General features: G+C 32.5%; 2 long non-coding RNA genes and 1 pseudogene across 6 annotated transcripts; 2 read left to right on the top strand and 1 right to left on the bottom strand.

Annotated features, from left to right (window-relative positions):
* Window positions 1–12,864: 12,864 nt before the first annotated feature.
* On the top strand, window positions 12,865–14,445 carry LOC130503304 (protein ARABIDILLO 2-like; annotated as a pseudogene).
* Window positions 14,446–17,469: 3,024 nt separating this feature from the next.
* LOC130503306 (uncharacterized) lies at window positions 17,470–19,390 on the top strand. 5 transcript variants are annotated; one of them, XR_008940735.1, is made up of 4 exons: window positions 17,494–18,465; window positions 18,554–18,688; window positions 18,904–18,973; window positions 19,087–19,390. It is a non-coding gene; the product is annotated as an uncharacterized LOC130503306 (long non-coding RNA). The 5 variants fall into 5 exon arrangements; XR_008940733.1 differs by having other exon boundaries at window positions 17,493–18,465; window positions 18,554–18,973; XR_008940732.1 differs by having other exon boundaries at window positions 17,493–18,465; window positions 18,554–19,009.
* Window positions 19,391–24,526: 5,136 nt separating this feature from the next.
* LOC130503305 (uncharacterized) lies at window positions 24,527–25,518 on the bottom strand. The gene is made up of 3 exons (XR_008940730.1): window positions 25,347–25,518; window positions 24,915–24,953; window positions 24,527–24,819 (listed from the first exon to the last, which is right to left on the bottom strand). It is a non-coding gene; the product is annotated as an uncharacterized LOC130503305 (long non-coding RNA).
* Between the last annotated feature and the right edge of the window lie 888 nt (window positions 25,519–26,406).

Genomic DNA, 26,406 nt, shown 5'->3' with positions numbered 1-26,406 from the left:
AATTGACTACTAAGTTTAAAACATAAATTCTTAAATTCAAGATAAAATCTCTGGATTGAAAACTTTAATTAAAAATAACATAATAGATTTGAAAATTGTGTTATGTGCTTTCGGTTTTACAAGAACTAATTCAAATCAATAATTAGTCATAAATAAAGTATTATTCGTAGGGATTTGTTAATAATTTTGATTTCAGTAGATTTGAATTGACTGCTAATTTTAAATTTAAATACTCAATTTTGTAATAAAATATCCAGATTGTAAACATTATTTAAAACAACCATAATAGATTTGGTGGTGTTATTTGGTTTACAATTTTTTTTTTTTAATTTAAATTATGAATTAGTGAAAAATCAAGTATTAGTCATACGGATTTGTTAGTAAATTTTATTTCAATACATTTGAAATCACTACTAAGTTTAAATATAAATACTCAAATTCGAAATAAAATATCCGAATTGTAAACTGATGAACCTAAACCGGGAAGGATCACTTTAGCTGGGTGTTGGATATGATCCGAGAAGACAATGGCACTTCTGGAATTGAGATGGATTGAAGGGATCGTCAAGAGATGTGGAATGCTCCTGATATACCCACGATCTAAGGCTAACCACCTAAGAACGAATGTAATGCGTTGGCTAACCACCAAACAACACACAAAAATGATTGGCTGACCACCAAATTAACTAGCCGGTCACACCGATGAACTAGCTAAGAACTCTCTCTCTCTCACTCAGAGAAAAGAAACGAAAAATAAACTCCAAAATGATCTTCTTTTATTCATGAAAGGGATTACATATTTATAGTAGAATGAGTCAAAGAAAGACTTAAATAATTGTGGAAAACTAGAAGCTTAGAAAACACAAACAAAGACTAAGATTAAAGTCTTTGTAGAACCGAGAAGTTGATTTTGACTAGTTTTCGAAGAAATCAATGCAGGCCACGACTTTAACTCATTTTGTTGATATTTGATGCAAATGGGCAGGAGACCATCAGAAAAAGTCTGGTCGAATTTGGTGTAAAACGGACCCAAATTGAATTTGTTATGAATTTTCTGTGGACTGAAAAAGGCACATTTCACCCAGCAGCTAAACCAGTTCTTTTTTCAGTGTCACTTAGCTCATCCAGGTCAAAGTTAGTGTCACTTAACTCATCCAGCTCCATAGTAGTGTCACTTATCTCACTCAGCTCATCCAGTTCCAAAGTAGTGCCACGGTCTGATGGAAAAATCTCGGTTGGATCAAGCTGGTCGACATGATCAGCTTCTTGGGCCGGGTCTATATCCCGGGCAGGTCGGTGCTCGATCCACGGCACATCATAAACACTAACTAAAACCAACATAATAGATTTGAAAATTGTGTTATTTGTTTAACGATTTAGAAAATTTAATTCAAATCAAGAATTAGTCATAAATCATGTATTAGTCATGCATATTTGTTTATAAATTTGATTACAATAGATTTTAATTGACTACTTAATTTAAAATATAAATACTCAAATTAAAAATAAAATCTCCGGATTATAAATCTTAATTAAAACCAGCAAAATAAATTTGAAAATGATGTTATTCTTTTTTACGATTAACAAAATTTAATCTAAATCAATATTTTTTCATAAAAAGTATTATTACTACAAAAAGATTTATCTGTCAGAATTTATTTTGTATTTTTCTATAAATTATAAATGATGTAAAGTAAATTTGCATCACTTAAAAATAAATGACTCTGAAAGTGGTGATGCAAATAATATAATCATTTCAATGATAAATGATGTAAAATTGTAAAATAGTTGAATCAATTATTATAAATGATGTCAATATATATCAGTTACTAAAATGATGCAAATTTATATCAGTTTTTAAATGGTGTTGTTATTTTCATCAATTCGAATAATTAATTTTAGTTATTTATTAATAAATAATGTAAAAATTAATACTAATTTTGAAAATTATTTTAATAATTATATCATTTAAAATTATTAATTTAGATAGTTTATATAATTAATGTTAAAGTTATATCTGTATATATATACAATGAAGATACATCATTAATTCAAATCAAGAATAAGTCATAAATAAAGTATTAGTCATATGAATTTGCTAGTAAATTTGATTTCAATAGATTTGAATTGAATACTAAGTTTAAAATATAAAAACTCAAATTCAAAAAAAAATCTCCATATTGTAAACATTAATTAAAACAAACATAAAATATTTGAAAATGGTGTTATTTATTTTATGATTTACAAAATTTAATTCAAATTAAGAATTTTTCATAAATCAAGTATCAGTCTTACGGATTTGTTAATAAATTTGATTTAAATAGAGTTTAATTGACTACTAATTTTAAAATATAGTTACTCAAATTTGAAATAAAACCTATTGATTGTAAAACATAATAGATTTGATGTTTTATTTATTTACATTTTACAAATTTATATTCAAATAAAAATGATTCATAAATCAAGTATTATTCATACAGATTTGTTAATAAAGTTGATTTCAATAGATTTGAATTGACTACCAAGTTTAAAATATAAATACTCAAGTTTGAAATAAAATCTAGGGATGTAACAAAATGAACATAATAGAGTTAAAAATGATGCTATTTATAAAATTTAATTCAAATCAAGAATTAGCCATAAATCAAGTATTAGTCATACAGATTTGTTAATAAATTTGATTTCAATAGATTTGAATTGACTACTAAGTTTAAAATATAAATACTCAAACTCGAAATAAAATATATGGATTGTAAACATTAATTAAGCCAAACATAATAGATTTTAAAATGGTGTTATTTGTTTAACAATTTACGTAATTTAATTTAAATCAAGAATTAGTCATAAATCAAGTATTAGTCATAAAGATTTGTTAATAAATTTGATTTCAGTAGATTTGAATTGACTAATAAGTTCAAAATATAAATACTCAAATTCGAGATAAATCTTTGGATTTGTCAACATTAATTAAACTAACATAATAGATTTGAAAATCAGTAAATTTTCCTTAATTTTATAAATCATAATATAAATTCTTATATCAATTAAAATTCATAAACAAACAATATATGTGTTCCTATCTTTAGTTTATATTCCCTTAAATATAAATTAAAGGGTTGGAAAGAGGTTTTGTTATTAATAGCAGCCAACTAGGTACCTCTTTCTCTTGTATTTTTACTTTTCTTACTCGTAAAGGAATGTGTGTGGTATGTGATTTAGCTTTAGTACTTTGGTCTCTTTTTTTTACTTTGTTACATCTTTTTGGATTTTACTATAAAGCATGAGTTACAAGTCAATCTTTTGAATAAATTCTTAACTATTAAAGAAGAAACCTCTGTTTCGGTATATAACACATGTTTGTTATTCATTGTTTATGATTATTGTTATTTTCAGAAGAAAAAAATAGTAGTCCTAAATTGTTTAAAAAACATCCAAAATCATTAATTAATTGTGAGAAAATCTTAATTAGTAAGGACTCAAGACATATGTTTTATATCTTACTTACCATATTCATTATTACTGTTAAAAAATAATTAGCTATAACTTAAAACACTTTGTGTCTGTGGAATGAGAAACGTTAGCGAAGCGAATACATCTTTGGCCCAGCTTTGCTCCCAGCTCAGTGATGTTGGATTCCTAGATTGTCTGAACATCAGCGAAAAAGCACTTGGAGAAGTGGTTTAACCATTAATTAATTGATATAAAATCTTTGGATTTGTAACATTAATTAAATACAATATAATAGATTTGAAAATGGTGTTATTTGTTTTATGATTTACAAAAATTAATTCAAATCAACTAGTCATAAATCAAGTATTAGTCATACGGATTTGTTAATAAATTTGATTTTAATAGATTTGAATTGACTACTAGATTTAATATATAAATACTCAAATTCGAAATAAAATCTCTAGATTGTAAATTTTAATTAAAACTAAGATAATATATTTGCAATGGTGTTATTTTTTATGATTTACAAGATTTAATTCAAATCAAGAATTAGTCATAAATCAAGTATTAGTCATACGGATTTGTTAATAAATTTGATTTCAATATATTTGAATCGACTATTAAGTTTAAAATATAAATACCCAAATTAAAAAAATCTCTGGATTCGTAAAAATTAATTAAAATAATCTTTCTTGACTTTATAAATCTTAATATAAAATTTAAATGAATTAAGATACATAAATGAACAATATCCTTTCCTATTTTTAATTTATATTCCGTTAATAGAAAGTGAAGAGTTAGAAAAGAATACAATATTTTGTTATTAGTGGCAACCAACAAGGTGCCTCTTTCTCTTGTATTTTTGCTTTTCTTTCTCGTAAAAGAATATGTATAGTATGTGATTCAGTTTTAGTATTTGGTCTCTTTTTCTACTTTGTTACATATTTTTGGATTTTACTTTAAAGCATGAGTTACGAGTCAATCTTGTGAATAAGGTGTTAACTGTTAAAGAAGAAATCCCCTCTTTGGTATAGAACACATGTCTGTCATTCATAGTTTATGATTATTTTCATTTTCACAGAAAACAAATAGCCGTCTTACATTATTTAAGAAACATAAAGCATTTATTAAAAGTGAGAAAATCTTAATTACTAAAAGCACAATACATATGTCTCTCATATCTTACTTACCATATGTGTTATTACCGTTAAAAATTAATTAGCTATAACTAATGAAAAAATTAAATAGTAATTATATACCAAATATTTTATATTAAGAGATTTTGTATGTATAGACATTTAAAAATTTATCTACAATCAATAAACAAATCTACACATACTATTTAAAAATTAATGAAAATACTATGTATTGACTTTTTTTTGTTCATCCAAAAATTTTCAAATTAATGAAAATACTATGAAAAATTTGGCTACAATTAATGAAAATACTACTTAAAAATTTAGCTACAATCAATAAACAAATCTACACGTACTATTTAAAAATTAATGAAAATACTATGTATTCACTAAAGAGATTAATGTGTATGGATATACATTACAAAATTAATGAAAATACTACTTAAAAAGATATTATAAATATGCCAACAATCTTTAGTTCATTTCTTTACAAATCTCTAAAACGAATCTTTGCATTAGTTAGATTTTATAATTTTAAACTAAAAAACTTTTTTACATAATTACTATATTCACTAAAAGATATTAAATTTTTAAAATAATCTGTTAACAGCATGCAGAACTAAGATTTTAAAATCCGGTAACGCGCGAAGCTAACTAACATTAAATTTTTAAAGTAAGTCGTTAACAACGTGCAAAACTAACCAACATTACACTACAAGAAAACAGATGTTTAACGAGGGCCATTTTCCTCGTTAATTCCTCGTAAAAGAATGTTTACGAGGAATTAACGAGGAAAAGTGTTTCGTCGTTTATCGTCCGTCGTAACAGAACTTTCGTCGCCATTTCCTCGTAGACTAGCGAGTCTTTCATTTCCTCGTAAAGACGAAGTTAATATTTCGTCGTAAGTTCCTCGCCGCCATTCCTCGTAAATCACTCGCGGACTTTCCTCGTACAAACCACGCGAATCACGCGTCGTTACTTACACGTAAGATCCTTGAAAATAAATCCTCGTACATTCCATGTAATATCCTTGAAAAGGTTTCCTCGTAAAATCCATGTAGAATCGTTGAAACATTTTCCTCGTAAAAACCTCGTAAGGCTTTCCTCGTAAATTCCTCGGAAATCATTTCGACGTAAATAACTCGTATAATGCCAATTTTTGAATTAATAAAAATATTATTTGATATAATAATTATTAATTTAATAAAATAAGAATTTAAATATTTGGGTTTATAAATAAATTTTAAATAAAATTCAAAAGCAACAAAATATTTTATATATAATTAAGTTTTGGATTTTATAATACATAAACCGAAAAAAAAAACTAAAAAAACTAAGGCTCGTTCATGGCCTCGTAGAATTCCTCGCTCCTCCTCGTAACATCCTCCTCGTTATGTGTACCCGATGACTCGCCTGGAATGGATTTTGTTGTTTCATGTTCCTCAACAAAGCTTCCCATTCCGGGTTTGTGGACGCTATAACGTCGATGAAGGCCTCGAGTCCACTGACACGGCTTTTGGTCGCGCCCAGCTCGGAACGCAACTGAGTGACTTCTTCGGTCCGTCTCTGAGCATAAGACGATGTCGCTCTCGGGACATCATTGACGGAACCGATCCCCAACGTACGTCCCTTTTTCTTAGGGACAACCTTAAAAACAAAAAAAAAATATATTTGTTAGTTAAATTTAAAAGGTAAATTTAATGAATTAATAATTAAAAAGATATAATGTTAAAAAATTTACCTCCTCGTAAATCTTATCCACTTCAGTTGTGGATAAGGTAACAGGTAATCCGTCGGCGGACTGCTGGGTCAGCTGAGTCTGGCGCTCCTCAACCCGAGCAATAACGTCGTTGTAGATTAGCTCGGACTTGCCATCTAAAAACTGGCCCGCCTTGTTCTTGTGGGTCCGCTCGTAAAGTTCCGGAAGAGTCGGGAGACGTCCCAACTCCTTGGCCTAAAAATATATAAGAAAATTGTTAGAAATATATTTATATTAAAATTAATAATTAAAAATTATTATCTAATTACATACCATTTGCAAACGGACACCGGCATGGGGTTTTTAGCCCGTAGAGTGTAGCATCGGACCGTTACCGTGCTCGTCTACCGTGTTACGGGCGGCAGCACAAATGTTTGCGATCCTAATGGAGTTGGGATCCTTCCAGTAATGGATGAGGCCGTCCCAAACACCCGTGGTAAGCTCAGAGGGTTTGCCACGGGTGTACCCCTTGACGATCCAGTCGCCCTTCCAGTTGCAAACCGTGTCCGCCAAGCGAACTTGCGCCTTCGCGTAAAACGCCTTCCTCACTCTCTCACTGACCCCGATAGACCAATGATACTTTTGCTGCAAAAAAAAAAATTAATAATCTGTTATTTTAAGAAAAAAATATAAAATAATTAATTAATAGAATTACTTACAGCGTAAATCTTGAACCACGTCTTTCTGATGTAGATCGGCGTCAACTTCCAGTTTGGATGCGCCATGGAGAAGTAACCTTTAATCGTCTCGGTTACATCTGTCGCAAGGCAATTGTCAACCCCAAACCTGGAAAAAATGAAAATTTAAATTATTTAATGAAGTTATAAATTAAAATAATTAATTAAAAATGCACTTACCACAAAGTCCCGTCGGGTCTTTCGGGGTCTATGATTGGTAAACCAGCTCTGCCTGGCATACCGAGAATATCCTCGACAGTGTACTGCGAGAAGGGAACAGTAGGTGGCACAATGAGATCGGAATGAACAGCGGCGGGAATCTCAGGAGGAGCCATCGGAGGAGCTACCGGAGGAGCCACCGGAGGAGCCGTCGGCTGAGCCATCAGAGGAGGCATCGGAGGGAACATCTGCTGAGTCTCGGGAACAGACTCCTGATCTGAAGAACCGGAACCGCCGGCACCTGAAGAAGAACCTGGCGGGTCTAACTGACTACCAGGCTCACCGAACATCTCTCTGTAGTGAGCAGTAAGCCTGTTCGCACGAACCTGCAAAAATATATATTTTTGAGTTTATTATCATCAATAATTAAAAATCTATCAACAATAATTAAAAAATCTATTTAACGAACATAAAATCCGTAAACCTATCTAAATTCCCTAAACTAACCACCTAAACTAACGACCTATCTAAATTCCCTAAACTAATTATGGGGCGAGGAAATTACCATTTTCGAAGGAGAGAGGAATGGGAGAGGAGTTGGAGACGAAATTGGGAGGAAATGGAGTGGAAGTTGGGACGAATGGAGAGTGTGAGGTTGTATATATAACTTACGAAGGTCTCGTAATTTCCTCGTAGAGTTACGAGGAATTAAAGAGGCCCGTCTTTCTGTTCCTCGTAAAAACCTCGTAACCTTACGAGGAAATTGCGAGGCCCGTCCCAAATCAAACGATAAAATAGCGAGGTCCGTGTTTCTATTCCTCGTAAAAGCCTCGTAGATTACGAGGTTTTAACGAGGTAAATTTCTAAACCTCTAAAATCGAAACCCCAAACCCTAAACCCCATCTTTTTTATATTCTACCTCAAAATATATCTTCCTTTTAACCTCAAAAATTTAAAAATATAATCTTTTGAAGATTTGAAAATATAATCATTTGAATTAGATTTGAAAATATAATCTTTTGAAGATTTGAAAATATAATCATTTGAAGATTTGAAAATGTAATCTTTTGAAGATTTGAAAATATAATCTTTTGAAGATTTAAAAATATAATCTTTTGAAAATTATAAAATTATTAATGGGGTTTGGAGTTTGGGATTTAGACAAAATAGATAAGAAAGATGGGGTTTGGGGTTTAGGGTTTAGGGGTTTAGACAACATATCTCGTTAAAACCTCGTAAACCCACAAGGAAATAACGAGGAAATAAAAAAAAACAGAAAGCCTCGTTAATTCCACGTAGCTTACGAGGTTTTTACGACGATTTCGTCTTACGTGGAATTAACGAGGCCCGCGTTTTTCTTTTTTTCTATTTTCCTCGTTATTTCGTCGTAAACTACGAGGAATTAACGAGGTTTCTTTCTAAACCTCTAAAATCAAAAACCCCAAACCACAAACACCATCTTTCCTTTCTTCTACTTCATATATTCATAACATATCTTCCTTTTAACCTCAATATTCTTAACATTTCAAACCTCAAAATTTATAACTACAATTCTTTAACTTCTAATATCAATCTCTTCTTTCTAATATAAACTTATACAAAATCACATTATTTATTTAAATTTTTTATCTTGCAACAAAAATATAATCCTTTGAAGATTTAAAAATATAATCTTTTGAAGATTTGAAGATATAATCTTTTGAAGATTTGAAGATATAATCTTTTGAAGATTTGAAAATATAATCTTTTGAAGATTTAAAAATATAATCTTTTGAAAATTATAAAATTATTAATGGGGTTTGAAGTTTGGGATTTAGACAAAATAGATAAGAAAGATGGGGTTTGGGGTTTAGGGTTTAGGGGTTTAGACAACATATCTCGTTAAAACCTCGTAAACCCACGAGGAAATAACGAGGAAATAAAAAAAAACAGAAAGCCTCGTTAATTCCACGTAAGATTACGAGGTCTTTACGACGATTTCGTCTTACGTGGAATTAACGAGGCCCGCGTTTTCCTTGATGCATAAATGTCTCCAGTCCCGCAATGTATTCTTTCGTCACTCTCCCGTTAGCATCTCTATGCATATACATCCAGCTCCGCAACTCGTAGACATTCCGGAGCCTGACATTTTTTTATTTTCACTTTTTTTTGTTCTTGTTGGTGTGTTTAAAATGATGTTGAAACTTCCATATTTATAGAAAATTTTCGAATCTGGTAGTTGAAGTTTTGCGATGAATTTGCGAGGAAAAGGTAGGTAGCAAAAAAAAACGTGTTTTAAAATTCCTCGTTAAGTTCACGTAAAGTGTTTCCTCGTAAAGAAGACGCGAATTTACGTGGGTTTTACGAGGAAAGTATATTTTCTCATTTCCTCGTAAAGATGATGCAAGGTTTACGTGGTGTTTACGAGGAAAGTGTATTTCCTCGTTAAAACCACGTAATGTTACGATGATTTTACGATGAATTTTTTTCTTCGTTACTTTACTAGGAAATAACGACGTTTTGTTCTTTCTTTGTAATTTCCTCGTAAGCTCGTCGTAAAATTACGAGGATCATATTTCCTCGTTAATTTTCCTCGCCAAAGTGTTGTTTTCTTGTAGTGTTAAAATTTTAAAATACTGTTAATTAAGTGGGAAACTTTTATTAAAACAGTTATATATTAATTGAAAATTAGATACTAATTTATCATAAAATATCTTATTTTAAGTGCAGACAATGTTATCTACCAAAACAATTGAAAGAAAATAGCAATATTTGGAAAAAAAGCTTCTCTTTTTTAAAACAATGAAAATATCTTATAATACTTTTAAATGTTTAGAAGAAGAAGTGGAGTTATTGTGTTGACTGGTAGATTCTATATAAATGTACCGTGTCAAGGAGGTAATACCCTGATATTTTATTGAGGATACTCTTCGTGCTATGAACTACCCTGATATTTTTGTCTCTTGGATAATGAAATGTGTGGAAACCGCAACGTTCTCAGTCTCAGTGAATGGAGAGCTGGAGGGTTTTTTCACAAGCAACAGAGGTATAAGGCAGGGGTGTTCTCTTTCCCCATATCTTTATGTCATTGTCAGTAATGTGTTGTCTAAGCTCATCAACAAAGCAGTGCTGGACGGTAGCATTGGATTCCATCCTCAGTGCCAAGAAGTCAATTTGTCACATTTGAGTTTTGCTGATGATATAGTTGTCTTTTCGGATGGCACTCCCGAATCACTTCACGGCACTCTCCGCGTGTTTGATGAGTTTGCTGTGATGTCGGGCCTTCGAATCAATGTAGCTAAATCCACTGTGTTTGCAGCAGGTAGAGGGAAGCTGGCTCTTGAGGGTGCGGCAGTAGACTCTGGGCTCTCCATCTCTGCCCTACCTATCAAGTATCTTGGTCTCCCTCTCACCACCAAAGTAATGACTCGAAGCGACTATGAACCTCTCACGACAAAAATAAGGAACAGGCTCCTGTCATGGACAAGCAAGGCACTCTCCTATGCAGGAAGGTTACTCCTCGTCAAGTCAGTCATAGCAAGCATGACAAACTTCTGGTGTACTGCATTCTGTCTTCCACAGAGTTGCATAGATGAGATCGAAAGCATGTGCTCTGCTTTTCTCTGGAGTGGGTCTCCTAACATAACGACAAAGGCAAAGATCGCGTGGGATGATGTGTGCTGTCCGTATGAAGAGGGAGGTTTGGGCATTCGTCGAATCCAGGAGGTAAGCACTGTATTCTCATTAAAGCTCATATGGCGATTATTTTCTGAAGCAAAGTCGTTGTGGGCTATCTGGGTACAAAGATACTTACTGCGTGATGAGACTCTATGGGATGCAAAGGATACTGGCCTAGGGTCCTGGGCATGGAGGAAGTTATTGAAATTTCGAAATTTGGCAAAAGAGTTCTTATTGATGGAGGTTAAGGATGGTCGTACTGTGCGATTCTGGTCTGATCTATGGTTTCCTAAGGGCAGACTCATTGAGATTACTGGTGAGATTGGCACACAGAAGCTGGGCATTAGAAGGGATATGAAAATTTGTGAGGTGTTAAGGGATGATGAATGGAGGTTTCGAAGGTGTCGAGATAGACATATCCAGAGCTTAATTACAGATTTACAAGCTTTTCAGCTAAAGCTAACTGATGGAAGAGATGAAGTGTTATGGAAGCGAGATAATGGAAGCTATGGCACTACGTTTATCTCTTCGGAAACTTGGAATCAAACCAGACAGCGAAAAGAGAAGGTTTCATGGAGTAAGATTGTTTGGTTCTCCCAAGGGGTGCCTCGATTCGACTTTATCACCTGGCTTGCAATTAGAGATAGACTATCTACTGGTCACAGATCTAGTCGATGGGGTCAACCGCAACATTGTCTCTTTTGTGGCGAACCTGATGAGACAAGGGATCACCTCTACTTTGCGTGTCCTTATACATTCACTCTCTGGCTGAAGATGGCTGGTAACCTGTTTGGGATCGATCCTGACCCAGACTGGACCACCACGCTGTCTAGACTGTCGACAAGGTCCTACGATCGCCTCACATACATCCTTCTTCGACTGGTCCTGCAAGTCACCATCTACTACATTTGGCGCGAGAGAAACGAAAGGAGGCACCACACCAGCAATAAGACAGTCGAGCAGCTTGCTAAGTTGATCGACAAGACGGTTCGTAATCGTATCACTTCAACTAAGTATTCCACCAATCCAAAGTTGCATGGTCTGATGAGTAGATGGTTCGCAGCTCATGTTTAAGTTTACAGTTTTCTTTTAACATTCAAACTCTAAACTCCTTATAGCTGTACATATATTCTTTTGCGATGATCAATAAATTTAAAATTTCATCTAAAAAAAAGGAGGTAATAAATACTTCTCTTACAAATACAACTGCTCTTGTATAAGCTCTCTTTTCGTGTCTCTCTCTCTCTCTCTCTCTCTCTCTCTCTCTCTCTCTCTCTCTCTCTCTCTCTCTCTCTCTCTCTCTCTCTCTCTCTCTCTCTCTCTCTCTCTTCACCTTCATTACCAAGTCCTCAGAGTCTTCTTTATTCTTTCTCTGTTTCTCAGAATAAAGGAAGATAAAGTCCTTCTCTTTTGTTACAGAGGTGATTATTTAACTTGTTTTGATTATTCTCTTTTCATTTTTGATGATCTTAAAATAGTTTTCTGGTCTCTTTGCTTGATAGCGTGTTTTGATTATGACTCGGTATTGAATTTGAATACAAATGACATGGTTTTTTGGTCCTCTAAGTCCTTTTATTGCATATCTATTTGATAGGTTTTGTTCTTATAACCACTGTATTTGTTTGTTGAGTATTTTTTCTGGTTGCAATGTTCAACAAATTGATATTCTGTAATTATTACAGAATATTATTAGTTAGGGACCGATTTTTTTTTAACTTCTCGATTTAAAAAAAAATCAATAACAATCGTATTTTCTAAATCTGATTTTGCCTCGCCTAATCCGAATATTCTTTTGAACTATGTAATTTTTTTTGTGATAAAAACTTTAGGATACAAATCTTTTTTTGCTTAATGTACCGCCTAAACCGATTTTTAGAACGCTGATCTATTGTATTAGCAGTTAGTTTCTAGTTTTGGAAACATTGTGTATCTAAATTTGCTTTCATTTTTCTACAGGTTTTGAGTTTTGTAAGCTGAGTAGCTGCAAGAGGACTGTGTAGTAGAGTATATACATCTGATCAAGAATATGAATCCTAGGGTACGTCAGAGAGTTGAGGAAGATGGTGAGGATATGAATCGTAGGGTGGTGCGTCGGAGATTTGATGAAGATGTAGCACCAGAGGTTCGAGGGTCTAAGGATTGGACTAGTTTGACTTACGACCTGATGCTTTACGTGTTTACTCTACTGGACAGCCGTAACCGAGCTAGCTTAGCATCTACCTGTGCGACATGGAGAAGCCTCGGTGCTTCTCCTTATCTGTGGAATTCCTTGGATCTTCGCGCTCACAGGTTTGGCCATTGAGCAGCAGCTTCTCTGGCAAATAGGTGTGCTGAACTTCAGAAGGTTAGGTTTAATGGCCTTGACTCTCATGCTGCCTTGGTTATTCTCAAAGCAAGGAAGCTGCGTGAGATAAGCGGCGAAGGTTGTGAGAACGTAACAGATGCTACATTTTCTATGATCGTTATACGCCACAAAGATCTTGAGAGCCTCCAGCTTGGACCAGGCTTCGGAGAGAGCCATTTGTTGTCCTAAACTTAAATCGCTTCGTCTCTCTGGAATGAGAGATGTTAGCTCCGAGGTGATTATATATTTGGCCCAGCATTGTCCACAGCTCAGTGATGTTGGATTCCTAGATTGTCTGAACATCAACGAAGAAGTTGTTTCTCTTTGCTACCTTGCTGTCACTGGGACGTCAAACATTAACTGGAGAGTTGCAAGTGAGAGTTGGGAGAAGCTTCTGAACTTAACCTGTTTGGACGTCTCGAGAACCAGCATTGACCATGTGGCGGTTCAAGGCTGTTGACATCATCTTAAAGATTGAAAGTTGTGTGTGCTTTAAACTGCACTATGCTTGAAAATGTTGCAGATTCGACCCTGATGAATTCAAAGGAAAGATCTTGATTGCTAAGTTTAACAATACTTTAAACAGGATGGCTTTTCTCTATTATTTGAAGATAACTCGAAGATGCCGAAGGATACAATGCGTTGGCTTGAGTGGAACCTTTCTCGAACGCTTCTACATTTGGCAGAAAAAAACTTAATTGGACTGAACACTTTCTGGCATAACCATGGACCTAAGTTGTTTCTCAGGCTAATGCAAAGCTCACAAGAGGATGTCCAAGAGAGCGCAGCCATAGGTCTTGCATCTTTCATCCATATGGGTGATGACAATGTTAGTATATCAGTTATGTGTAATGGAGGCATCCCAATTCTGTTAAAGTTCGCTAAATCTTGGAAAGAAAGTTTCCAGTCAGAAGCTGCAAGGGCTATTCCAAACCTGTCTTTACATGATAATGCTGCAAAGGCTGTTGCAAGAAGGAGGGGTTGATGTTGTTCTTGGTTTAGCAAAGTCTACGAGTAGACTTGTGGCTCAGGAAGCTGCTGGTGCACTGTGGCATCTCTCTCTTGGAGACGCATATAAGGTAAAGTCGTCCCCTTTTAAAGAGTTGTTAAAACTTTTGCTCTCTAGTTAACATTGTAGTTTTTTAATTTATTTTGTATTATAAAGCCATTGTACAAGTTGGATGAGTGAATGTGTTGATGGAGCTTCTCTCTAGATGGTCATATGACTGTGGTCAACTTCTGGTACAGGCTTGCCACCTTTAAACCCTCACATTTTTGTTTTCGCAATGTCATTTTCTTTTGTCAACGATAAATAAGTCATTTAATTGTACCAGACAGCATAACACCATGTCAATAAACTAAAAAGTTATGTGCACACCTGAAATTGACAAAATTAATCAAGCAAGATTAAGAAATTAAGCAAGATGAGTTGATTACATAATATATCACATTTTGAGTTATCGTTACATCTATAGTCACTTTCCACTTATGACACACAGTCACTGAAATTGAGAGACTTTGTTGACAATTTTGCCCTTATTGAGATGAACCGAGAGACTTTGTACTCTCTTTCTCTTTGTGCTATGATAAGGACCACACGATCATAAAAAAGAATATCAATCTAACGGCTCATATTAACTATTTAGTACATCTCAATACAAACTATGTTATTGGACAAAAAACGAAAAAAATTGTGGACATGGACATTGAATATGAAAAATATATGGATAGAAAACCGAAAGTTGTGGACAAGATTTTGTAAAAAAAATTGTGGACATAGATATAGAAAATAGAGAAACATATGTTCTACTGTCTTCTTCAAAACAAACAAACGAAACAATCAAAACTGGAGCAAGATTGTCTTCTTGGTGCTTTCTACTGTCTTCTTCAAAACAAACAAATGAAACCATCAAAATTGAGCTTACTCAATCTCCAAACACATTAAATAAATTAATCAATGAAGCATCTCTGTATAAGATGTATTAGTAGTAACTAGTAAGCCATAAAAATCAACTCTTCATCTTCATTAAGCTTTTAATCAAGGGAAACATATGTTCAAGGTATTGTGGACAGGATTTCTTGAAAAAATGTGTGAACACAGCCTACTAAACTAAAACCATATCAAAAACCTCAAAACTTTCTTCTAAATGAGCTTACATGATTGATGAATCTGAATCGCAGCATTAAGAGGCTCCACAACCATGGCAGTGACAGGGGAGACTCTGTTTCGTTTTGTTTCGTCTCACAGTATCGTGGAGTACTACATCTCTTGAAGTATCCATGGACAAGACAACGCTGGAGAAAACAGCTTCGTCGCCATAGCTGTCGTTACTTTAAGATTGTGTGGACAAAGATTTGTGGACAATGTTGCATTTACCGAAGCATGGATACAAAGAACACATGATACTAGAGGCAATATGACCACCACACGACAGTCAAATATAATCTGTACACGCTTCGAAGGAGCAGAACCTTCCATATTCACTCGGGTTTGGATGAAACAAAGTATCAGTTTACTCTGGCTTTGCTTCTAATGTCCATGCCAAATCCACTGATCCTGTTCAATCAAAACCCATATGAAAATTTCGCATATCTAAAAGATGAAAAACAAAAAAAAGGACAAGCTTTACGCTGTAAACATACACCTCATCGACACAACAATAGTAAGAAACAAAGATAATGAGAATTGTCGTAAGATAGAAACATAGAGAAGGGAAAACGAACCTGAAACGAGTACAGAGGTTTGGAGAAACTCGAGATGGAACTAGAATCGCAACAAATAGGAAATAGTATAAGGGAGCATAACAATCTGATATTTAATTTCAGTGAGATGCAATATCAAAATGATGAGAAGGGAGATGGAGATGAGAGCGAGGCTGAGATACAACTGAAAAAGGCCGTGGAATCGAAGAAGAAAAACCCAGTTTGGAAGAATGACCATACGAAAAAACAACTCTGAGCATGGTGGTGGTGATTGTGGAGAGAGAAAACATGAAGATGTTTCTGTCTTAGGGTTCTTAGTCTTTGTGCCTCTGTAAACATTTGAAATCTGGAGTTTTATGCAGAATTAGGATTCGTGATTTGGTAAAAAGAAAATTAGAGGAGAAATACCATTGTTTGGATGACTAAAGGTTAAAGAGAAATATGATTTGGTCTCTGAATAAAGGGTATTGGTGTCTTTCACACATAATAATATGTGTCTCAAGTGCAATGTAGTTTTAGGTGTAATAACAAAGTCATAAAGTGACTTAAAGAGTAATTTTTTCTTAATACTCTGTCGAGGTCGTATCTTGAAATTTATTATTTGAATCACTAATTTTATATAGTACTATATTTTAAAATATATATATATATATATCTTGTGTATTGAGAAGTACTCAATTTTTTAACGTTGGTTTATCTATCTATCTATATATAATAGCAAACCTGTTTTGCTCTCTTATGATGTCATCATTTTTTTATAGAAAAAAAAAGGGAAAATAGCATAAAAAACCTTCAAAGTGTCACTTACTAGCACTTTAAACCTTGAAGTTTTTTCACTAACACTTTAAACCTTCAAAGTGACAATTGTATCATAAAAAACCTCCAAAGCAAAAAGTTGACCGGTTCAGCAGGTAATTTTTCAAAAATAATTATTTAATTAGTAAAATAAACAAATAAAAATCCAAAAAATAAATAAAAATCGAAACTTTTAATAAAAGTTACAAAAATGAAAAAAAAATCAAAAAAAATAAACTAAAATTTTAGAAAATTAAATAAATATTTATAAAATTAAATAATTTTCTAAAATATTAATAAAATAAAATAACTAAAAATTAATGATAAATAAGTTTAAATTTAAATAGAGAAGAACTAAATGAAAAGTTCACAATTTTTTTTAAAATTGGAAAATAGAAAATTCAAAATTCACTAATGACGATGATGGTTTCTCACATTTAATTTTTTTATTATGTTTCAATTTTGTGAATTTTATTAAAAGTTTCGACTTTATTCATTTTTTGAATTTATTTATTTTGTTTATTTTATTATTTAAATAATTATTTTTGAAAAATTACCTGCTGAACCGGTCAACTTTTTGCTTTGGAGGTTTTTTATGATATAATTGTCATTTTGAAGGTTTAAAGTGTTAGTGAAAAAACTTCAAGGTTTAAAGTGCTAGTAAGTGACACTTTGAAGGTTTTTTATGCGATTTCCCCCAAAAAAAAAGTTTGATCTAACGATTGAGTTTTGTCGCTTCATTTAATCTGACGGACATGGTTTTGCTTTAATGACTAAGTGTGACGTCATCCAACTGTTTTAACAAATGTTCCTCTTCTCTAATCGACGTACGCACCTTTTTAGGGTGAACACGGAACGACGCACCTTTTCTACGGTGACCTCTTTTGATAACGGAAGGACGCACCTTTTAAACTGATTAATAGATTGATGTAGTGGTTTGAGTAGTTGTGTGGTGTTCACTGAGAAAGCTTCATTTAAGTCCCAAGGAAAAGATTTGGTTCATCATTATGATCTGCACTAACCGCAGCCATTTCGACAGCCACAATTGATTTCGAATAGATCTTGTCGAGAATCTAAACCGCCACCGCCGTCACCGTTTTGGCGCTGAAGATGCTGCCATGGACGGAATTGTAGAGCCCAAAGTCGAGAAAATAAGATATCGAGCATAGATCATGTCATCTGATGTTGAGGCTCAACTACGATGACAATTTCGAAGCTTCGTCTGTTAAAGCTTCGCTGTTTTAGGATCGGAAGGTTACCGGAGCTATGTATGTCTTCTTTAATCACATTCCTCTCTCGCTAAATCTGTATTTTTAAATTAGTTTAAAATTGAACTTCCGTAATTGATCTAGACGTAGATATATGTTTGATTTAACGAAAATTTCCAAACGTAGAGATGTGATGTTCTTAGGTGTCAGTGAATAGGTTGCAGGGATTCTTGATGTATGCAAAGGAGAAGGCGGTTAACTGGTTCAAATTAATTATCATTCCTTATTTAACATATTGTCTTTTTTCTTTAATCTTTTCCATGTTCTTAACTTCGGTTACACGTTATTTGTCTGATTAGGCTTGTTCCATATCAGTGGCAAGAGAATGAAGATGTCTATGAACAATGATACGCTGTAGTCTGAGTAGGCTTTCTTCTTGTGAATGTGCTTGTTTAATTGTATTGCAGATCCAGCATCATCCCTGGGACAGTGCTGATTATCCTTGCTGGTAGGTTCCCGGTTCACGGGCAAGATAGTTAAAATTACCAACTTCCCTCTGTTTCTCTTTCTATGACTGGTGAGTTTTTCTAATTCTGCCACCTTCTATTATCCATCTTAACCATTCACTACTTGCGTCAGCTGATATGTTTCTTTTTTGTAATTAGCCCATCAAGATCAATGGTGGGCTTGTCCTGAATATCTCTGATGTTAGCCTCGATAACTTTGATGATAAGCATTTTGGAAAGGTAGCAGAGAAGAGAAGAACAAGAAGGGAGAAGAAGAGTGATGGAGCCGTGGATGTATATATCTGAATAATACTTTCCTTTACTACTCTTTGATTGTTAACAGTACAATACTGAACACAAATCCTAAGAGAATTGCTTAAAGATCCAAAACAAACTTCATAAAAGCTCAAAGGAAAAATACAAACGAGTCTACTTTTTTTTTGGCAAGAAACGAGTCTACTATTTATACTAATCAAGTTTATTGTTTTCTGTTACGCTTCAAACTCAAGCTCTCCCTTGTACTTCTTTCCTCTTCCTCTGCGGGCTGCCTTCCCCTCTCCATTACGTATACACTCCAAGGTCTATCAGAGTCTTCGAGGCAATTAGAGAGAGAGAGTTAGCAATCTTATTTGCGAAAAGATATATCAACTGTTTTGATGAAAGTATAATACAACTGGTCTCTTCATTCACAGGAAGTGTTGCACAAGGGAAAAGACGACCACAAGGCTGTGGACGGAGTTATGATCAAAGCCATTGTGGTAGTTTCAGAGTTGAAGACTTGCCTTGGCACAAGGTCCTCATTGCACAAGGAACGGAGCGGCATGAGCTTTTCTTTTACGCCACTGCATGAACTTGTTTTCTATTTCAATAACCTTTTATGTGCCCTCACGTATTACTTTTTTTTTTGTTCTTGTCCACCTACCAGGGACATATTTTGGCTTGTACATTCTATATATTATGTTTTCACCTTTGGTATAAACAATCTATCTTATTAAATTTGAAATTTCTAGCAATATTTTTCAGTAGATAATAATATTGTTATGTTGAAATTTCAGTGAATCTTCAAGACTGGAATGAGAGCAAAAATAAACGAAATAGCTTTTTCCACAAATCTTTTGTTGTAATGTGATTGATACTGATAATGAAAATTGTTATGGAGATCAAAGTCTAAATTAAGAGATTTACATTTATCGGTGGATAGCATTTATTAGTTGAGGGGATTCTGTTTTGTCGAGCTTTGCTTTGGTCTCTGGTTACATGGTTGCACATGCTAAAAATACTGATTTTAGGTAGAAGAATACAAATTGAATCCTTTTCTTTATCATTGTACATGGGTTTTGCTGCGAGGAGGATGCCATTGGCGAATCTAGAAAAAAAACTTTGTGGGGACATAAAATAATTAAAAGGTGTGTTAAAGAGGAGGTGGGAATTTGAACCCTGGTCTAGGGGGAGCAAACTTTTAGTCAAAACCAAATTTGCTACGGAATATATGATATTTCTTAAGCAAAAACATTTATTTATAGATTATTGTGGGGCAGTTGCCTCCTTCCTGGTAAACGTAAGTTCACCACTGGAGGATTCCTTTTTGTCATGCCAACGTCAAGACCTGAAACATGATTTTCTGTAAAATAATCACTTGGAGGGCTCCCAAACTCTAAAAAGAAAGATGTCATAAGTAGGTACCATATATTGGCTGTCTGTCAGCAATTGCTTTGATTCAATACAAAAGGTTGGTATTCCTAATACTGAACATGAACTTCTTGTCTCGGCCAGTCTTTTACAGCATCTCAACCCGATATTCTTAATAAAAATGTATATATATTTTTCTATAAATTCAATAGTCAATTTATAATTAATTTACTACATACATTTTGCATATTTTTTCTTTTCTTTTGATATTGATTTTATTATTTTAAACTAATATATTCAGCATCTAAATGAAAATTAAAATGTAATAAATATATAAATATATTTTTGAAAATATATATATTCTATGAATATTGAACAATTTAGTTTTAGTAAAGAATTTCCTTAGAACAATTTAGGTCAGAATTCTCTTTATTTTATGATCTAATGGATATACACAACTCTTGTTATGTATGGCGATGTAATCAAAGTTTTTGGTAACTCTTCTTTCTATAGCCATATATTTTAAACAATATATCTTTTAAATAGACACAATCATACATTTTCATCATTAAAAATTTATTTTAAACAACTCATCTTTTAAATAAACAAATCATACATTATCATTATTAAAACTTTCTGTTTTGAGCATTTATTTACTTGAAATGACACATCTCTTATATCTCTTGAATAATAAGAGACATACATTTTTATAGTTTGTGCATTTTGTTAAAAAAATAATTTGAAGAGTTAGAATCTGACGGTTATTGTTGTTTTCTTCATCTAATGGTCCTAAAACAATTCTTACTAATAATAGAAATCCTATTCAATGTAGAAAGATTGTGTCTTTAATAAAACCAAAAATATAGTTAAATCTATTATTTTATTTTAGTGATAAACCATTATAAATTTTGGTGTTAACTATTGCATCCCTTAGCCAACCATTACAATAATTAACTATCAACAATTGTAACCCTTAATATTTAGCTGAAAATTTGCATCTCCTAAATATTTTTAACATGAAAAATTGTTAGTTATCGTTAGTTGTAATTGAGTTTAGTGAAGTGTGCATGTGTTAAGGATTGTGTCTTTTAGTCAAGTAGTTTTGTTTAAGAGTTGTAAAAGAGAAAAGACGCAACTCTTCATTTGTAATAAGACAACTTTTTATTAAAGAGATGTATTGAATAGATGCAATGAAGAGATGCAATTGATCACTTGTACTGTTTTATTTTTTATTTTAATTCTTGTTATTGTGATGAAAAATAATAAGCTCAGATTTTCTTTTCTATTAATTAAAAGTGAAGTTCTTGTTCCTTTAGTTTTTAGTGATCACAATTACATAGATTGTGATATATAATTATTTTTTCTTTCTAAGAAATTTGTCTTTTATTCTTTGTTTTATTTTAGAAACTTCAGTTTCATTTACAAAATTATATATTTTAGTTTTATGGGATGAAAAAATTGTGTATTTTTGTTTTTAATTTGCCCATGTCATTTTATTAATACTTTATCTAAATATCTGCATTGTGTATTTTAAATAGTTCAAAAAGTAGATAAATATCTTAAAATTATATTTTAAAAATTTAAGAGTTGTGACTATTCAGTTGGTTTTAAATGCATCTTCTTATAATAAATTCAATGAGAAGCGGAAAAAAAAGTAAAACGGTCACAAAGAAAAATAAAAAATAAAAAAAGACGATTATGTAACTTAATATTGTATTGATATCAAAGAACAATTGAACTTTTAAATAAATTACTAGTATTTGTTGTTTACTTACACATTTTATTTTTACACGTATTTGTTGTGTGGATATATTAATCCAATTATTTACTCTATAAAATTTTATTTATTTAAAATATATTTAAGAAATATTGAACCATAAAAAATACACTTTCGCGCGCGTTTACGTGCGGGGTTGTTTCCTAGTTCTATTAAAGGAGAAATACAAATATGAAATACCCCTAAAAATTACTACTTAATTACAATAGAATGCCACTGAAATATTAACTAACCTTAAATTTAAGCTATAAATATATTTTCCTAATTGAATTACTCTTTTCCTAAACTGAATTAACAAAAAAATACGAACTGCTAGAAAGATAATACTCATTTTTTATATTTGTGAACAAATGATTTTTTACCAACATTAAATGGTATATTAAGATATCACTGATATTACTTTATAACTAGATTTGTTTGCGTTTGCTATGTTGGGTACGAGACCCACTATAAAATAGACCAATTAACGATTTTTACCAATATTAAACTAATAAACATATTTCCACAAAACTATTTACTGATTCACCTCTACCCTCTTTAAGTTTTATGTTACTAACATTATAAACCAATTCATCCAATTTTTACTAAAGTTTTTATAAATATAGAAAACATACCAAATTGTTTCAAAATCTTAGTTAATTATCATAAAATTAACTTTATTAAATTACAAACTTATCTATATTAAAAAACAAAAGTACAAAAATAAAACACCACTTAGTTTTTAAACTTATTTACAATGGCATGTTAGTAAAATTATTAATTAATTTACCTTTTATGATTCTTTGTATTTTCTATTTAATTAATGCATTTCCAAAATCAAATTCTAACTAAAAGTATGGCAACAATAATTAATAAACCTAACTTATAGTATCATTGTATTTTCCTATTATTATTATATACTAGGGTCGACCCGTCCTACGGGCGGGTTTTTTTTTCCAAAAATGTTAATTTAGTTATATATTTTGTATGTATGTTTATTTTGATATACAAATGGTATAATATATTATAAAATATAAGTAGTTAGACAATAAAATTATTTTCAAGTCTTTTTTCTGTCTTACAAATTTCAAAAATTCAATATCAAAATCTGATTTTTTTTTTGTAGCTGGAAATTTTATATAAGGTGATAGAAAATGAAAAAAAAATTGATTAAATTTTAATTATGTGTTTGATTAGTAGGATTGTAGAAATGTTTCATTTCACTTAATTTTCTATAAATTTTGTTTTTAGTTATACTCTTAGTAATTTAATTGACCCTCACCTCTAAATATACAATCCTTTTAGAATATATTTTTTTTCTTAAAACACCGGTTTAAAAATTGTAATATCTTACCTAAAATCCACAAACTAAATTCTCACAGCGAATTTATGCACTTACAACCCAACTATTTTAGACTTATGATCTAAATATTCATTTAGCTTGTTATAAAAATATAAGTAGTTAGACAATCCTAAAATTATTTCAATTATTTTTTCTGTCTTACAAATTTCAAAAATTCAATATCAAAATCTGACTTTTTGTTACTGGAAATTATATATAAGGTGATGAGAAAATGGAAAAAAAAATTGATTAAATTTTAATTATGTGTTTGATTAGTAGGATTGTAGAAATGTTTCATTTCACTAATTTTTTATAAATTTTGCTTCTTGTAATACTTTTAGTTATTTAATTGACCCTCACCTCTAAATATACAATCCTTTTAGAATATATTTTTTTCTTAAAATATTGGTTTAAAAATTGTAGTATCTTACCTAAAATCCACAAACTAAATTCTCACAGCGAAATTATGCACTTACAACCTAACTATTTAGACCTATGATCTAAATTTTCATTTATCTTGCTTATATAAATTTGTTGGATTTTTTTTAAATGTACAAACTATCATAATTCTATTTTAGTTTTAAAACCATTGAATTCACAACTTTCACAGGTGTCTTTTCAAAACTTTTATTCCATTTCATCCTAAATCTCATTTGATGTATCAATCATCTATGTTTTTACACACACACACACAACACATATATATATATATAATATGTATATATATTATAATCTTTTTTTATCTAAAATTGGTTTTGATTAAATTAGTTAAAGTTAAACAATTTTTATGTTGTGGTTTTTATTTATATTATAGTTGGGATGTTACATTATAATGCACTAATGCATGATATATAACTGATGTATGTTTTCTAAAACAAAACTGCAATATAAATAAAAAGAAGAACCAGTGTAAAAAGCAGAAGGGGAAAGATTGTATATATGTTCTCTCAGGAACATATATAGTGACAAAGAATCATTCTTACATATATATAGGTACTAATTCAATGCACCAAGGTCAGCCGTCCCTTCCCTTCAGATGCATTTGTCTCAGCCAATATTCTCTTTGATAATAATCACCGTCCATGGCTAAAAAGAAGTATTCTTACATATATATATCTAAAAACAACCAAGCTATTGTTTTGTATGTTAAAAAACCAAACGTGAGAAAGATCCAAGTTGTGTTCTTCCTGTTTCTTATGTACCAAACATGTAAAATGCACAAACTGGGAAACCATGAAAGTAATCTAGGGACCAACCCTGACTGATATCACCATCATGATCTCTTCATGAACCAGAGTTAAACTTGTAGACGTCATCTCATTGATGCCACAATAAAATTGTGTATAGTGTTAGCAACATATGTAATAGCCAACCAGAAATTAAATAAGAAAATAAACATGTAAGAAAGTTGCAGAGAACTGCATTGTTGATTAAAAACAGCTGGATATTACAATTAGCTCTTGCAATAAATATCACAGGAGTTTCAACTGTGGTCAAGTTAGTTGCCTCATCAAGTTCAACTTCCATGACCTGGGTAGGCGTTATGCTAACTGCTCGTATCGATGATGATTTGGCCACTTTCTCCACAGCATTAGTGCTCTGAACTATTGCTGCTTTATCTTTCTTCCGGAAGTGTAATTGTGTCTCTTCTCTCAAACCTCTCAACCAATGACTGTGTCCTCCTGGAAACAGCTTTAACTGAAAATATAGCAATTGTTAATAAATTCAGTAGCCATATAATTTTTATTGCTACCAAAAGAAATAGTAACGACAGAAAACTTTGAATGGCTAACCTCCTCTAGCAACCTTCACAGAGTCTGACTCTTTGCTACCTCCAGGGGATTGAACGCCTGAACGGCAGAATATTTATGTCAATCACTTGCGAACTGATTGTAGCCTCAAACCAAGTAACTTGACCCGAGTCAAAAAAGAAAACTGTGAGGCAATTTAGTTCTGAAAGTAGCTGACTTAGCAACCTATAAGCTAATGCTATTATTTCTCTGCTGCCTTATTCAACTTTTTCCAAGATTACATTACTTAAAAAACTTCAAACCCAATAGTTTTTAATGGTGATGGATTCGTCTCGCAAAGAACCGTAGATGACGAAATAGATCGATGAAAAAGAAATATTAAACGAAGACAACATAACACAGCCGACAGTCTGAATTGTTTGTGAAAAATAAATAATCTGAATGATAAAAAGTGAAGTGTGAGAGAGATAAAACCTTTAAACATGGGAAAAGACCTGAAGAAGAAGCCTGGAGCTGCCTTGCACGATCATTGCAGCTTCGCAAAAATGGCTGAGGCAGACCTTCATTGTTCTTAACTACTCTATCCTCATCTTTGTTCTTCAATTGCCTACAACACATGAATATACATTTTCAATTTCTTTTTGCCTAAAACACATTCGTAACGTAGCTCAGAAACTAAACTATATAAGCTCCTCTCCATATACAGATAAAGATTCTACATTTCATATTATGTAAATTAATAAACCAACAGAAACAGTGTCATATATTCATCAGTAAACAAAATAGCCTCGCCGGAATGATCGAACTCAGATCCGAAAAAGAAATAGAAGAGAGAACTCACGTTGACGTCCTGGAAGAGCATGTCAACCCACATGAGCTCGCGATATTTCTCGCCTCCCAGAACCGAAGACCGGAGCAGTCTTGCCTCGACGACGGAGGAGCAACGGCTGGACTTCAAGTCAGGAGAAGAACACCATAGAATGAGACATGAAATCAGGATTCAGTTTATCGCTATAGATAGAAATAGAGGATGAGTTCGAGTTGAGAAGAACTCACATATTTATGAGCCATGAACGACGCATTGATTCACAACGTAGCGGGAGATGGAATTGAATGGATTGTATATGATGTTAAAGCTCGGCCGTTTCAGCGAGGGGAAGAGAGCGCAAAGGACAGACGCTTCTGCCGCAGAGAAGAAGATCACAATTCAGAGATCTGCGCGAACAGCTAGGGTTAGTGGGCGTCTCACACTTCCACGGCCGGACATGTCGACGAAATACAATAGCCCATTAGCAATATTAACTCGAAGCTCAAACGTTAAATGATACGCTGACGTGTCGACGCAAGAACAAAGAAGTTTCCACGCTGGCGTCCTAGGTGGACACCCTAAGAGAGAAGCAAACCCAATTATATATAAATAGATAACAAACCTTACTCTCTTCTCTCTCACTCTCACTGGTCTCACTCTCACTCTAACTCTCACGATCATTCGTCTCTCAGCTCCACAGCGAAACAATAATAAAAACCAAAACAA

The sequence above is a fragment of the Raphanus sativus genome, unplaced genomic scaffold, assembly GCF_000801105.2.
Source record: "Raphanus sativus cultivar WK10039 unplaced genomic scaffold, ASM80110v3 Scaffold0915, whole genome shotgun sequence".
Taxonomy (NCBI): Eukaryota; Viridiplantae; Streptophyta; class Magnoliopsida; order Brassicales; family Brassicaceae; genus Raphanus; species Raphanus sativus.
The sequence above is the reverse complement of the archived record's forward strand: the minus strand, read 5'-3'. Positions and strand labels throughout refer to the sequence as shown.